Raw genomic sequence first — 15278 nt, 5'->3', positions numbered from 1 at the left:
GCGCGTCCTGCCCCGCGAGACCACATTCAAAATTGCATCTCCCGTCCGCACCGCATGCTGGAGAACTGTACAAACCTGCGGCTCCCGTACTCATTTCTGTGGCTCTTCCTCTTGGTGTTTGCCTGCCACGTTCACATTTCTTTGAGCTCTCATGTTATTCCTGTAGAAAAAGTTGTGCTTTCCCAAGTAGAAAATATTTAACTATAATAGTGGTTAATTATTTTAGTTCCAAGTTGTTGAAAATTGATAGAATGACTAAATCTTCAGTGAAAATTCTACGGTAGAATGATTTAGAGATGCTATAATTGCTATGTTATGTTTTCCTGTTTATCCAGAGGTGACTTTAGACAAGTAATTCTACTCTGCCAGATAATTTATTTCTCTGTTATCTATTTAGCTTTCCCTTGGTTATATATGATACTAGAATATAAAGTCTGCTTATTTCTCTGAAATCTGTGTATATAATATTTACATTTTTTAAAATTAACTGTTAAATATTAAAGAGCTTCTCCTGTCTACTAGCTTTGAATGAAAGAGTGACATGAAATTGTTCCAGAGCCAGCATTTAAGAGGAAGAAGAGCCTAAGGTCTGCGTGCAGGCCCAGACTGGTCCCTACACAAGCAATGGGCATAATCATCAGGCTTCGTGCTGGAAGGGAAGTCAGAGGTGCTCGGCCCTGCTCCGTGCACATCCGGGAAGTAGCAGAGCAGACGTCTCTGCTCTGCCCTCCTGCACGTCTCTGACCCAGGCAGCCCCCATTAGCAGGCTGCACTTCTGCCCAAGGAACCCCCTTCTCTTTCTCCTTGGAAGACCACAGGGCCCAGAAGGACACCCACCGTTATTAGGGGGTAGCCCGCTAAGAAAAGGAGATATTGTGATGCCCCGGAGAATATTTATCGGACATTTCATAGAGGCTAACGTATAATACAGTTGTCAAAAATATGTGGTTTTGGGGGAAATACTGGAACGGCAGGTAAGACTGGGCGAAGTGCTGGCGTGAGGTTCTGTGTTGTGCTCCTTGGGGCCCCTCGCAGCAGTGTCGGGGGCACGTGCTGGCTGGAGAGCTGGGGAGCACCTCCCTAAGGCCTCGTGTATCAGCTTATGCTTATCCCCCATCCCTCAGGGCCTGAACTCATGGTCAGCTCGTGGTCAGCTCACGGCGGCTCGGAATGGGGTTCGGTTTATCGCACTGCACCTTCTGTGTGGCCGTGAGCCCTGGTGGGGCCGGTGGCTGTGGCCCTTAGAGACTCAGCTCGGCAGATGAGTAGTATGGTGGGAGCCACAGATCTTGGGGAAGACTCTTGGAACAGAGGTAGGAGAATGGGTGAGATGCAGGTCATATGGGAACCACGTCTGACAGGTCTAAAGCTGTCGTAAATCACAGGCTCGCTGGTCATTTCAGGTATTTTTGTAATTTTTATAGATCTGTATCAGTTGTGTGCCAAGGAAGAATTTTAGGATGCTTAGAGAAGCGTATATACTTACAAAAATGAAAAATACTTATGACATAGAGGAGGGAATCAGGCACAGGGAAACAGTGCAGGGGATTAAAAAAAGGCTGGAAGTGGAGGTGAACCGTGAGAGACTATGGACTCTGAACAACAATCAGAGGGTTTTGAAGGGGCGGGGGGTGGGAGGTTGGGGGAACCAGGTGGTGGGTATTGGAGAGGGCACGGATTACATGGAGCCCTGGGTGTGGTGCAAAAATAATGAATACTATTACGCTGAAAATTTTTTAAAAAATGAGGCTGGTATTCTAAATATGGGGCACACTTTTTTTTTGTAAAATGGCTCAGAATAGGATGAGAATTAAGCAGGGAGTTTCTTAGTGTCCAAAGCAATGATGGGTCCAAATGAATTGTTGTAAGCATTATAAGCGTATTTTATGTCACAAAAGCCATGTACACCTGGCTCTCAGTTTTTTAGAGTGAGATGGAGACCTTCTTAGGGATATTTGGGGACATTAGTATATACAAAGGGCCACAGACGTCTAGATGGCCATGGGGGCCTCAGCACCCCGACTCGGCTATATCTGTCTGGTTCTGGAGCTGCAGGCACCCCTGCACCACCTGGGGGCCGGTAGGGCTGCAGAACCTGAACCCCCCAACTCCTGCCAATTCTGCATTCCCCGAGACGCATGATGGCCTGCCCCAGAGTGGACCAGCTCTCGGGCTTCTTTCCTTCCGAGGCCGTCTCTTCTGTGTTGCTGGGTTTGGGTAGGCTGTTATCTTCGTAGGTCAAGGGTTTAGAGCGGGGCTGGGCCCTGGGCATGTGGCTGGTGAGAAAGGGCCGCAAATTCAATTTACCGAGTATCTGGATACGGTAACCAGGGCCTTGGGGGAGGCAGAACGAAACAAGCGTCGGTTTGGCGCTCCCAGTCCTACACAAGAGGGACAGTCAGGTGCCAGCAGGTCCCCAGAGTTCAGTCCCTGGAGCTGTCATTTGCGCTGGCTCACAATTGCGCTTTCTTGCGGGCTGCGCAGAGGGTCGCTCCCATCATACTTCTCCATATTAACCCAGTTCTGATTTCAACACCTGCTTTAGCCTTTTCCTTAGGAATCCCAGCGAAGACGAGTGTTGATATATTCATTTTGTTTTTTTTTTTTTTCCTGTTGCATGGTAATTTAATCCACAATTAATAGAATGCCTATACTAGCCTCCCCCAGTGCATATTCCGCACCCCGGAGTCAGACGTCCTCGCCCCTGTGACCCACCCCGGGGCTCCGGAAAAGTCGCTTTCTTGTTTGAGCTTTGGGTTTTTTGTCATCAGAGAAATGGATGCGCCTAATTTGCAGACTCTTGTAAGAATTAGAGAGCTATACAGATGCCCGGCACACAGGAAATGCAGGCGAGGTCAGGAAACAGCGAGTCCTGTTATTAGATTGAGTTGTGGGCTAGTGATGCAAAAAACAATTATTGAATTAGAGTCTGCAGTGTGCGGTGTCCTGAATGTAAGAAGTGTATTTGACAGCATTTCTAGCAAGTGTTAGTGAGCATATGGAGAAATTGGAACCCTCGTATGCTGTGGGTGGGGGTGTGAGGGGGGGCGGTTGCTGTGGAAAGCCGTGAGCCGGTCCTCGGAATGCTAGGCACAGGCTAGCTGTAGGATCCAGCAGTTCTGCTTCTGAGTATACACCCAAAAGAATGGAAAGCAGAGTTGTACACGGGTGTTTGTAAAGCCAAGTTCACCGCACTATTCCCAAGTATCAAATGTCGGAAACAACCCGGATGTCCATTGAGGATCAAATGGGTAAGCCACAAAGATGGTTCGTCCACACGGTGGGATGTTAGTCATCCTTCAAAAGGAAAGAAACTAACGCCTGCTACCACACGCAGGACCCTCGAGGACACTGTGCTCAGTGACGTGAGTCAGCCGCAGAAGAACGCTGTCTGATCCCAGCTCCGTGAGGCTCCACATGGAGACAGAGTGGGAGGGTGGGTGGCAGGGTTTGGCAGGGAGTGAGGAGCTGGTGTGCGGTGGGGTACCGTGTCCGTCGGGGGAGCCGGTGTGCGGTGGGGTACCGTGTCCGTCGGGGGAGCCGGTGTGCGGTGGGGTACCGTGTCCGTCGGGGGAGCCGGTGTGCGGTGGGGTACCGTGTCCGTCGGGGGAGCCGGTGTGCGGTGGGGTACCGTTTCCGTCGAGGGAGCTGGTGTGCGGTGGGGTACCGTTTCTGCTGGGCATGATAAGAATGTTTTGGGCAGAGGTGCATTTTGAATGTATGTGGTGACGCGGAATAGTACATTGACAAATGCTTAACGCGAACAACACTATCTTAATTTTAGCACAATAAAAAGAGGTGTATTTGATCATTTTTAAACAGAAGGATCATCTGGGATGTTGTATCTAAGGCACCTGGTCATCAGTTCAGCTTGGCTCCTGCTGAGTCTCCAGACCGGCACCTGAGGGACTATCCCTGGGCAGGATGGTGAGACCAGGGCAGGGACCATCTAGGGTTTCATCAGGACACGTGTTGTGACTTCCCCAAGTTTGCGTGTTCGCTGCCCTCTGGACAGGTGCTGCTCAACCCCCCCTACCCCCAGTGACTCGTTCCCAGCGGTACGTTTCAAACCCCACGGAGAATCTTGTAGAAATGGAGAAAATGGCAGTATCCTTTTGTTGAAAAAAACATGAAAGAAAAGATATTTAATGTTAGTTTGCTTGCTAATAGGCTAGGTCTTAGAGTTTAAAGAAGTAGTTAATTATCAAAGCTTTTCATTCTGTGACAGTCTGAATTTTCCTTCTAATTCAAGGTACCTTTGAAATTAACATTGCAGATCCATAAGATTTTCATCTGTGAATATTGTTTGAAGAACTCGCTCTGTTGTAATTGAGATAAAATGTACCAGTTAAATTTTATAATTTTACATTTTTGCTAGTTTTTGAAATACACTGTAGAAGTGTTCCTCATGGTAGTGGGAACATATGAGGGAGATATGATTACATCAATCAATTATTTGAACAAAGATTGGGACTGGCTTACATATGACTTTGTAATAATGCCTATTTCCAAGGAAAAGTCTGTGCACGATGCTTAGGCTCTGTGTCATTTGTAGATAAATTGGTTACCAGTTAGTCTCTGTTTTTATTGATTCAAGCTTCTGTGTGTAAGTGTGGATTTTAGGTGTACCTTTTCTGCATGTGTGTCACAGATGCCTCAAACCAAATAACTTAGCAAAAATAACTTTTCTGTATTATACATTCAATTTTCATTTAAACTGTTCCAGTTCCTCCTGGCTTGATGTGATGGCTTTCCCCCCACTTTGTTAGACAGTGAGCCCGCCCGGGACCCAGGGCCACCCTGACCCTTGGCCAGCAGCTGGGGATGGGTCTGGCACACTGGGTGGTGGCGTCTGACTCTGACCTGTCCCCTGCAGACTGGCACGGCCTGCAAGAGACAAGCTTGGATCAGCCCCTTCTCTACTGCTCCGCTCCTGCTAGCATCAGGGGATGGGGAGGGGAACAGCTTGGGCCAGAGCATTCAGGAAAGTCAGAGACATGTGCTAACTGCCTACCAGCGTGGCCACCTATGGGTGTGATGGGCCTGCCGTCTTTTCTGAGAGGACACATATGCAGGGCGACCGCATGGCGCATGTTGCTGAAGCCTGGGGCAGAGGGTTAGGCCAGTGTGGGGGGCACTCTGGAAGCTCAGTCGAGCCCAGGGACAGGGCTGCAACACAGTAGGACCCATACTCCGCAGAGCAGACAAAATCAGGGACCTGATTCTGTGTCTGTGACATTGTTACTGGGCCCACGTCCATTCCAGGCAGGGGCTTCCCATCCAGAGCCGCTCCGAGAGACAGCGCTCCACTGGGTAAGCCCTGCAGCTTGCCTGGGCAGGGAGGGAAGCCTGTCCCAGGACGTTTTAGCGACGCGTCAGGGCAGTCCTAAGATGGCCAGTTAAAGGGACAATGGGTGCTTTCGTAGTAATGACAGCCTCCTAGATGGAATGTTCCGTATACATCCGGAGCATCTGGCTCAGTATGAGGTATCTTCAGAGACAGCTGGCGTGTGGGCCAGAGGTGGAGACCTTGACGTCCTCAACTATTTTGTAAGGGGTTTGACATCAGTGGGTACAAAATCCAACGTAAGAATGGGTCTATGGATGGTCAGAGCAGGCGTACTTACGAGACGGCGCTCTGCGAAAAGGGCTATGCCTGCATTGACCAGAACCGCTAAAAGAACATTTTCTCCCCAAATATGCGGTTGAATGCCTACTGCTAAGAAACGCATCATAAGTGAAGAAAGCAGAGCAGATGTTCCTTGAAGGGCCTCTTCTTACCCCCAAGTACGAGCCGGTGAGTGGGCAGGGCGGCTGCACGTCGGGCGGGACTGGGGCACCGTCTGCTCCCGGCCGCCCCGTCCAGTCTCGCTCTCATTTCTTCACCGGGTCACTCGCTCCTCTTTCCCAGCCCTGCTGCTTCCACCCCAGCGTGGGACGTCCTGGCCCATGGCCCAGGCTCCACTGCCCTGCAGAGGGTGAGCGTCTGTCTCATCACAACTGATGTCTGGTTTTGCTGTTGGAAACGTGGGGCCCGAGGGAGCGCGTTCTGCTGAAGTGCTGTAATGGGGAATCCCACAGGCTAAGGTCGCCGCGGCGGGATGAGGCTTGCTGAGTGGGGTTGGGAGTGAGTAGGGGCGGTGGGCGTGCTAGGGTCCTCCTGGGGTCCTTCCTGCGAGGGGGAACCTGCAAAGAGGGCAGGTGCCTCCTTCCTTGCCGGCTGCGGTGGCGCTCGGGAGCCGGATGTGGTTAGCGGTGTGATCCGTAGGTGAGCCCCAGCTGCCCCGGGCTGAGTCTCTGCGGGAGTGGCCGTGATGTCACCCGACAGACTGCGCTCTCTTTCCAGATGTGGTCAAGAATGCCTCTAAAATGGAAATCCACTACTTAAAACTTTATTGGATTAATTTTAATAAAAAGCTTTAATCGATACAAAGCAGCTTGGGAAAACAACCGCCATCCCCTTAAGTAATGTTTTATGACTTCAGGTCCCATATGTCTTGCTTGTAATGAGGTGAAGCAGTGACTTCTGTGGCACTTACTTATTTTCTGCCTTTTTGGAAACTCAGCCAGATTTTTACAATTATCTTGATGGGTCACTAACATCACATACATCCAGAGCAAAAATGATATACGCCGTCAGTGGCCGTGGAGACCTTCCGGAATTTACAGAACATCACAATGTAAATACCAACATGGTAGAACATCGGGTCTAGAAAGTGACATAGTTGTGCCCCATGTGGGGTGGCAGCAGAACTTCGGGGAAGGCAGACTTGTGTCTGGTCACCAGTCATGTGACCAGTCACAAGGCCAGAGGCTTGCTTGTGCTCTGTGCTGGGGGAGTGTGGCTGTGCTCGGAGCTCATGGGTCTCATGGGAGCTCATGGTGGCTCAGAGCCACCAGTGTGTCTCAATGGCTTCTTACCTGGGTCCAAACCGGGGCTGTTTCCCAGCGTCCCTTATCCCTGGGCTCCCAGACAGCAAGAGGCTGTTTCTGAGTGGACTCTTGAGCATCTCCTTCTGATGTCCCTGGTGCCACTTTGCTCCAGTAATGGGGGAAAGGGCATCGTTTTAAGGAAATGCCGATCTGGGACCCTGGAAAGCCAGACACCCAGTCTCCGAAAGGGCTCTCGGGGTGTCATAAATTTGCTCACTTGCCTGCTCAGTGTCCACCTCCCATGGGCCTGCCTGCGGCCCTGTGGCCCCTCTGCCCTGCCGCAGTGCTGACACCTGGCCTGCTTCCACAACTTTCTCCACCTCCTTTTACCTTTTGGCTGCTGAGTGCCCGATCACCATGTGGACTGGAAATTCATGCGAGAGACCGGAGCGGCAGGTGTGGGCGCGCACATGAGTGTGTCTGCCTCCCAGGCCAGCCGACGGGATTGATTTTCTCAAAGTACCACGGATAATGTTCCCTGATGTTTAGACAGCCTGGGACAGGCAGTTCTGCCGTCTCAGCCATGCGGGGCCCCGGTTACAGAGGAGGACGTGGGCCCACAGAGGTCCCCATCTGCTCAAGGTCGCTCGAACACCAACTTGGCTTTCCTCTGCAGTTCCAGACTCTGTCCCACCATTGCCCCTCTCCCCATGGGCTTCCCGCAGAACGTCCCTCCGGCCTTCTACTAGCACGGCCAGCTTCTTCATCACCTACAGGGAGGCTGGGCCCGCATCCAGGGGAGGCCGAAGCAGATAGCCCCTGATTCCAGCACGCACAGCCCCCTTTGTGTGGAGGTGGCTGGCCTCTCTGGGGCTCACCGTCTCGAGTCTCCCGTTGGAGGGGGCGCCGCCTCTGTTCTCCTGGCCAAGGCCAGGGCAATTATCAGACTCTTCACCAGAGTCCCAGGACTTGTGGTCACTCACGTGGCCCTTGGTGCAGGAGTCACATCTCAGAGGCTTGAACATGCCTTGGCTCGAGACTAACAGAGAACAAATCACAGCTCCTACTCGGGGAGTTTTACCATGTTCTTGGGGTGGCATTTTACTTCGTTTCCTTGTTAGTGGTTGAAATATGTGAAAATACCATATGCGATGAAGGCAAAAGGTGGTATTTTCCAGTTTGTATTCTGTTTGCTTGGTGCTTTGGGGAGGGTCATAGCTCCGTGTGAGGTCTCTTCTGTGGCCAGACCCGGCCCGCCTTTCCTCAGCCTCACTGCCTGCCCACGCGCTCCACCACGGCCGTGCCGACAGTCACTCAGAGAGTCCCCGAACCTGGACTGTGATGTCATTTCTGTTAAGCCCCGGACTGTAAGAAATTATGCGTGAGCTGTTGTCATTAAGTTAAGACTTTGAGACTACTAAGCTGTCTTTGAGGGGGAGAACCTGTCTCCTTCTCTAGAGTCATGATTAATTCTTAGAGTATATGGTTTTTGAAGAATTTACTGTAAGATAAAAGACTGGTATTTTATTCCTGCATTTATTAGTATTTAATCAAATGGAAAGTGCACTTTTGGTCTGGAAATCTTGGCTTCAGCTGCAGGATTAGACTGAATTATTGTTTAAAGAGTAAAAGGTATAGAATTATATGTTCAAGCTCTCAGGCCACTGATAGGTTTCGGGCATAATGTAACTAATTTAGGACATAAAACTTCCTGCCTTGGGTTAATTGCTCAGAGGCAGCTCGCATCCCGGCTGCAGCGTGGCCTTGCTGTGGGGATGGCGTCCGTCCCGCTCCGAGCCGCGTGCCTCGCCACCAGAGCGTGTCTGGAACAGAAGCTCTTCCGTCAGGGACACTGAGTCATAAATCATCCTTCGCCACAGAAACATTGCGAAACCGCTTCTTTATTGGGGATAAAGAGGACTTAATTCTGTGGTCCTCCGTGGGGCCCAGGTTTAGCACTTGGGCGTGGACTGTTGACAGGCCTTTCTAAGTAAGTAAGAAAATTCCAGAAAACGTTGTGGTGGCACTGACCAGGGGTAAGTGTGTGGGGGTCAGAGTGGGATGTGTTCCCCGGTGGGTGGGGGAAGGACTGGATCGAGGGAGACGGAGAAGCCTCAGGTGAGCACAGACACGCGCCTTCCCCTCGGAGCGCCACAGACCCCTGAAACGGGCCGCTGGGAAGTCCCCCCGGCCTTGGGGGCTGCACAGTCTCCTCACCGCTCCTCATAGAAGTTGCCAGACTCAGTCCAGAACGAGGCTGGTCGCCTTCCAGTGAAAACGTACTCACGGGCTCTGCAGTTTGAATTTTGTATCTTTACGTGTCATGAAATCTTTTTCTTTGGACTTTTTTCAATCACGTAAAAATGTAGAAACCCTTCTGGGACCATTGGCTCCACAGAGGCCTCCGTGGCGAGTCCGGCTTGCCTTCTACCCCGCCAGCTGCGGGTGGGCCTCAGGTGCTCAGGTGCCCCTGCTCACCCCCCGGTGTCCCGTGCGCCCCCCCGAGTGCCCCGCTCACCCCCGGGTCTCCCTGCTGTTCCCCCTCAGATCTCAGCACAGCATACTTGCTGATTTTGCAGAACGCATCCAGGGAAATGCCACTGAGAGGTGTTAGGGCCCCACCGAGATTGGAGGGGGGTGGGCAGAGGGAGAAGCAGTGGGCACTGGCAGCCTCTCCGCTTCAGGCGGCAGGACACTGCTGTGGGCTTCCACAAAAATGACACTGGATTCGCATCCCAGATGTCGGCATGACCCCGCTGGCTGTTTGCCGGAGCTGGGTTTGAGGATCTCCGTGCATCCCGTGTTGGGGTCTCCATCTAGCGGTACTCACGGTACAGTAGGAATCAGTGCAGATAAGGAATTGGGTCCTGAACCCGGAGACAGCACGACAGTGAATCGCGGTGTGAGCTAATTGTTAGCGCTGACACAAAAAAGCACATGTTTTTAACATGCAAGTTCTCTCTGTGCACAGGTGGGAAACGTTACTAACTGTTCATGACTTTTTGTGTCTTCTTCAATTTCTTTCATGAGTGTTCTGTAGTTCCTCGAGTACAGATCCTTTACCTCTTTGGTTAGGTTTAGTCCCAGGTATCTTATGGCTCTTGGTGCTATAGTAAATGGAATCGATTCTCTAATTTCCCTTTCTGTATTTTCATTGTTAGTGTATAAGAAAGCCACTGATTTCTGTACATTGACTTTGTATCCTGCCACGTTGCTGAATTGCTGTATGAGTTCTAGTAGTTTGGGGGTGGAGTCTTTTGGGTTTTCCATATAAAGAATCATGTCATCTGCAAAGAGAGAGAGTTGGACTTCTTCATTGCCAGTTTGGATATGTTTTGTTTCTCTTTGTTGTCTGATTGCTGTTGCTAGGACTTCTAATACTATGTTGAACAAGAGTGGTGAGAGTGGGCATCCTTGTCGTGTTCCTGATCTCAACGGGAAGGCTGTGAGCTTTTTCCCATGGAGGATGATATTTGCTGTGGGTCTTTCATAGATAGATTTGATGAGGTTCAGGAATGCTCCCTCTATCCCTATACTTTGATGCGTTTTAGTCAGGAACGGATACTGTATCTTTTCAAATGCTTTTTCTGCATCAATTGAGAGGACCATGTGGTTCTTCTCTCTTCTCTTATTGATTTGTTCTATCACATTGATTGGTTTGCGAATGTTGAACCTCTTCTCATAGTTTGAGTGCAGGCATGCGCGGGGGCAGTTGCTGGGACAGGATGAGTTTGTGGTTTGTTTGTTTTCCCACATTTGGGAGAGGATGAGCTTGAGTCACCCCTCGTGTCAGGAGATCGGAGATGTTTTCCTGTCACTGCCGGGCCCGGCTAGTCCAGGAGTGCTGCGTTCTCCCGAGCTCTGCCCCGACCCCGGGTAGCAGCCTGTCCTGTCCTGCGCTCGGACTTGCCTGCGTGTTCTCATGTGCTGCTCGTGCTCTCAGGAGTCAGTTAAACTTTGCCCGTCTGGAGAGGCCGATGAAGAACGGGGTTATTTTCTGCCATGACATATTTAAGCTGAAGGCTCCCAAGTCATAACGGTTTTAAGCACTGACATTTCATTGTGGGCGCCTGCCTGCCTCCGTCCTTCCTCCTTCGTGACCTTGTGCAGGACTGGTTGGTGCCTGAAGTGCTAGAACGTTCCCCGGTGGCGAGCACGTGCCATTAGCAGGATGAGGTGCATGAGCACGCGGGGGCCTTGCCAGACGCCCAGGAGTGGCCCCGGGGGCCAAGCAGCACCCCGTCAGACCCCGTCAGACCACACGGCCAGGGGAGCTCTCTGTCCGGCTGCGAGACGCTCACCCGCGTCACTGAGGCTAATGGGCAGTTCTGGCAGGGGGCGGGGATTGAAATGAGTGAAGAGCGGCATTTTTCATTTGTCTTAGTAAATAATTCTCAGTGGATTGTTGTTGGTCACGACCGAAGGGCCGTGTGTCCAGACCGATGGAAGCGGTCAGGCTCCTACGGCAGGCGTGCCCGGCTCGCCAGCCCGCGCGGACACGGGGCGCCCGTCTCCCGGCAATGTCGCAGGTTTCGGTAGCATTCGTGTGCTCTCATCTGTTCCATATGAAGAGTCGCGGAGCGCTGCTCCATCTTCAGGGACCTGCAACTTTGAAACTCACACGAGGAGCTTCTGTGGTGTTTCCTGCTTGGCAGGACCCCAGCTGTGACTCTGGGGCCGAGCCCGTGCCTGACGTGCTGCTCAGAAGCCAGGGTTCCCGCGGCGAGGGTCCGGGTGCTATGCTGGGTCTTCTCCCCTCTGACAGACTGTCCCAGATTTCGGGCCGCTGGTGCCCTGGGAGTGGTTGACGTATGTCCTGTGGCCAGGCTTCCGTGCCAGCGTGTGGGCCGGCGAGGAAGGCACCGGTGAGGGGGACGTGCCCTGGACCCCTGAGCCTCACCACCTGCGACACGTGGGAAGGCAGAGCGGGACTGGTGCTGCCCACCGCCCCGTGGGCTCCGGCACAGGCGTGCCCGACCTCAGGCAAGCCGCTTCCCTCCCTGACTGCCCTCTGCGGGCCTCCGGGCCCCCAGCTCCTCCAGGCCCTGGTGCCTTCCATGGTGCAGCACTCGGACCGGCTCCTGCTCCCATGGCCTGGGGCATCGGCTCCTGGAGCCTGCTGGCAGGATGGCGGCAGGGGACGAAGTGACCCTGTGATGTGCGGGGATCCCCGGCCCAGGGCTGGCTGTGGGTCCAGCTGGCTCTGCAGGTCCCCACTGGATGCTGGCTGCCACGTGCCCTGGTCAGGCCCCCCTCTCCACTTTGACTGTTGGAGGGGGGTGTGCTGCCGAGTTCAGGATTCTTGATGCTTTTCCAAATCCTGCTCAAGAGTCTGTTAATGCAGATTTTTAAATTTGCCCTCTCAGTTGCAGGCTCCTTGTACTGGAGCTCTGGGCTTCATTCAGTTTTGTAAACCAGTTTCCTCTTACCTGTGGGTCTGGTGTTTTGGCTGGCAGAGTGACACACTTGTTGTTAAAAAGTGGTTTTTCGGGGCACCTGGGTGGCTCAGTGGGTTAAGCCGCTGCCTTCGGCTCAGGTCATGATCTCAGGGTCCTGGGATCGAGCCCCGCATCAGGCTCTCTGCTCAGCAGGGAGCCTGCTTCCCTCTCTCTCTCTGCCTGCCTCTCCATCTACTTGTGATCTCTCTCTGTCAAATAAATACATAAAAAATCTTAAAAAAAAAAAAAAAGTGGTTTTTCAAAAAATAAAATGAAAAGTGTTTTTCCCTTCACTACCTAGTCAAACAATATTTTACTAAATTGCCGAAAAGAGAGTAAGGCACAGGGACCTGAACAGAGCCCTGGAGCCCGGCTTCTCCCAGTTTCCCCCGCAGCCCGGCTCAGGGCAGGGGCAGGGGGCACAGGCAGGGGGCATGGGCACGGAGCAGGGCAGGGGCAGGGCAGAGAGCAGGCACACAGATGGGGGCTGGGAGTACAGGCATGGGCACAGCAGGGGCAGGGTAGAGGCAGGGAGGGGGCACAGTCTTGAGCAGCAAGTCTTGGCTCCTGAGGGCCTTTGAGCCCAGCAAGTAGAAACGTATTTGAAGTTTCCTCTTTACTTTAGCAAAATTGTGACTTTCCCGTTTTATCCTTGCATTGGTGTAAAACTGTTTTCCTCCACAAAACTAATTAGCTAGGACCATGTACCACGTACAGAGTCGAGGCTGTGCTTTCGTCTGTGCCGACCCAGCACCGTGTCCCCCGGGGTGCAGGCTCAGAGGCCGGACGCCCCCGTCATGGAGAGTCTGTGGACTTACGTCTCGTGTGCAGTGGCAGGCTTAGCCGGGAAGCTTTTTATGAAGCACTTTAGAGAAAGATCTGATGGTTACTAATAAGCTTCCCGAAAGACCTTCCTGGGCCTTCCTGTGGCTCTGCCTTCCCGTGTGGGTTTGGGCCCAGCCCCGGGTGGTAGTAGGGCTTGTCACTCGGAAATATCTTTCAGGAGTGCCAGAAGTTCTGGAAGGTTTCCAGAGCAGTTTGTTAAGCTGTACACAAGTAAGCTTTGTGCCCTAGTCTGTGTGTGACCTGTTTCTTACACACACACACACACACACACACACACACACACACCTGTTTGTGTTCCCTAATTCCTATTTGAATGCAGATTCAAACCCTTTTTGAGCTTCAGAGTGGAAAAGTAGTTGCCTTCCTGCATCACTGGTATTTAGTTTGATAATAGGAACAAAAATGAGGGATTTGGAAACAAAAACCAAGTTCTAAGTGTAATTTTCAACTACCGGGTGTGCCTGGGTGGCTCAGTGGGTTGAGCTCCGACTCTTGATTTTGGTTCTGGACGTGATCTCAGCATCATGAGATCGAGCCTCCTGCCGGGTTCCACCGTGGGCGTGGCGTCTGCTTGGGATTCCTTCTCTCCCCCTTGCCTCTGGGCCCCCCCCCGCACTCTCTCCCTCTCTAAATAAGTAAAATGTAGACAGTGCCTGTTTTCATTTAGAAATGGTTGCTGTGAAGGCCAGTGAACATGTTCCCGTAGAGGCCCCTCTGTGTCTCTGCTCTGGTGTGTAGGCCTCTTCCCGTGTGTTTTAGAACAGGCCGCCCTGAGTGCCTTCCTGAGCAGACTTGTGAATGCTGAGCCCCCCAGGAAGCCACACATGTGGGTGCGGGGCTGTGGACGCCCCTTCTGCAGCCCGGCCCCCGCTCCCCAGGGCTCTGGTGCTTCCAGTCTTCTTTACGACCAGAGCAGCGTTCATCAGGAAGCCGCTCTGCCGGGCAGGGCCAGTGAGAGGAAGAAGAAAGGCCACTCCTCGGGTTCCCGCCGGGCCCCACGTCCTGGAAGTGTGTGTGTAAGCTCACAGCAGGAGCAGAACACGGGGTTGACGGGATTCCCGTACAAGCGGTCTTTTCACTGGAGAGCCTGTCTTTGTGATTGTGGTAGAGAATGTCTCCTCCGTTCCCACGTACAAGTAGCTGGGGTCGTAGAAATTTATCGATACGTAAAGAGAATCACGTCTGTGTCCGCAGCATAGCACAAGGCTTTGGGCTGAATTTTTACATCAATAAACTTTCATTTTTCGAGCAGTGTTATGCAAAACTGAGCAGAAGGTACAGTTTCCAGATACCCCTGGCCCCCAGACTACTCAGCCTGCCCCGGTCAGCTTGCCCTCCCAGAGTGGGACACGTGTCCATAGTTTATGTGAGAGCACTTTCTTGGTGGTGTACTTTGTATGGGTCTGGATCAATACAGTAGTGTTCCGCAGAATGGCTTCGCTGCCCCCACAGACCCTCTGTGCTCTGCCTGCTCCTCCCTCCTCCAGCCCCTGGCACCCGACCCTCTCACGGTCTCCAGTTCTGCCTCTTCTGGAATGTCGCATAGCTGGAATCATATGGTATGCAGCCTTTTCAGAGTGTCTGGACTTTTGGTTGCTTCTGGGTTTGCACAGTTAGGACTAAAACTGCTCGAAGCATCACGCCCAGGGTATCTTTTTGCATGACCTTTGGATCCACTCTGAGCTCGACATAGCAGATGGCAGGGCCAGAATTTTCTCTGGCAAAAACATTTAACCTAATGCAGCCCCCCCCCTTTTTTTTTAAGATTTTATTCATTTATTTGACAGAGAAAGATCACAAGTAGGCAGAGAGGCAGGCAGAGAGACAGATGGGGAAGCAGGCTCCCTGCTGAGCAGAGAGCCCGATGCGGGACTCGATCCCAGGACCCTGAGATCATGACCTGAGCTGAAGGCAGACGCTTAACCCACTGAGCCACCCAGGCGCCCCTTAACGCAGCCCTTTCTGCAAGTCCTAGAACATAATGAACGGAGCCCCAACTTGGCTGTCTTGTTGGATGCCCCCCAGCAGGATGGCACTGGAGAGGCGGGTCACAGCTGCTGACCGGGCCTCTCTCCAGCACTCTCCCCTCTGCGTCTGCACTTGGCCAGGCTCCTTTTCATC

General features: G+C 52.4%; 1 protein-coding gene and 1 long non-coding RNA gene across 2 annotated transcripts in view; one reads left to right on the top strand and one right to left on the bottom strand.

Annotated features, from left to right (window-relative positions):
• MGMT (O-6-methylguanine-DNA methyltransferase) overlaps positions 1 to 15278 on the top strand; it is a 277054-nt gene that overhangs the window by 39241 nt on the left and 222535 nt on the right. The gene's annotated exons all lie outside the window — the stretch shown is intronic.
• On the bottom strand, positions 3793 to 6618 carry LOC131830538 (uncharacterized). The gene is made up of 3 exons (XR_009353203.1): positions 6540 to 6618; positions 4257 to 4320; positions 3793 to 4112 (listed from the first exon to the last, which is right to left on the bottom strand). It is a non-coding gene; the product is annotated as an uncharacterized LOC131830538 (long non-coding RNA).

The sequence above is a fragment of the Mustela lutreola genome, chromosome 4 (genome assembly GCF_030435805.1).
Source record: "Mustela lutreola isolate mMusLut2 chromosome 4, mMusLut2.pri, whole genome shotgun sequence".
NCBI classification, from domain to species: Eukaryota; Metazoa; Chordata; class Mammalia; order Carnivora; family Mustelidae; genus Mustela; species Mustela lutreola.
Note: the sequence above shows the minus strand (reverse complement) of the source record. Positions and strands in the feature narration are given on the sequence as shown.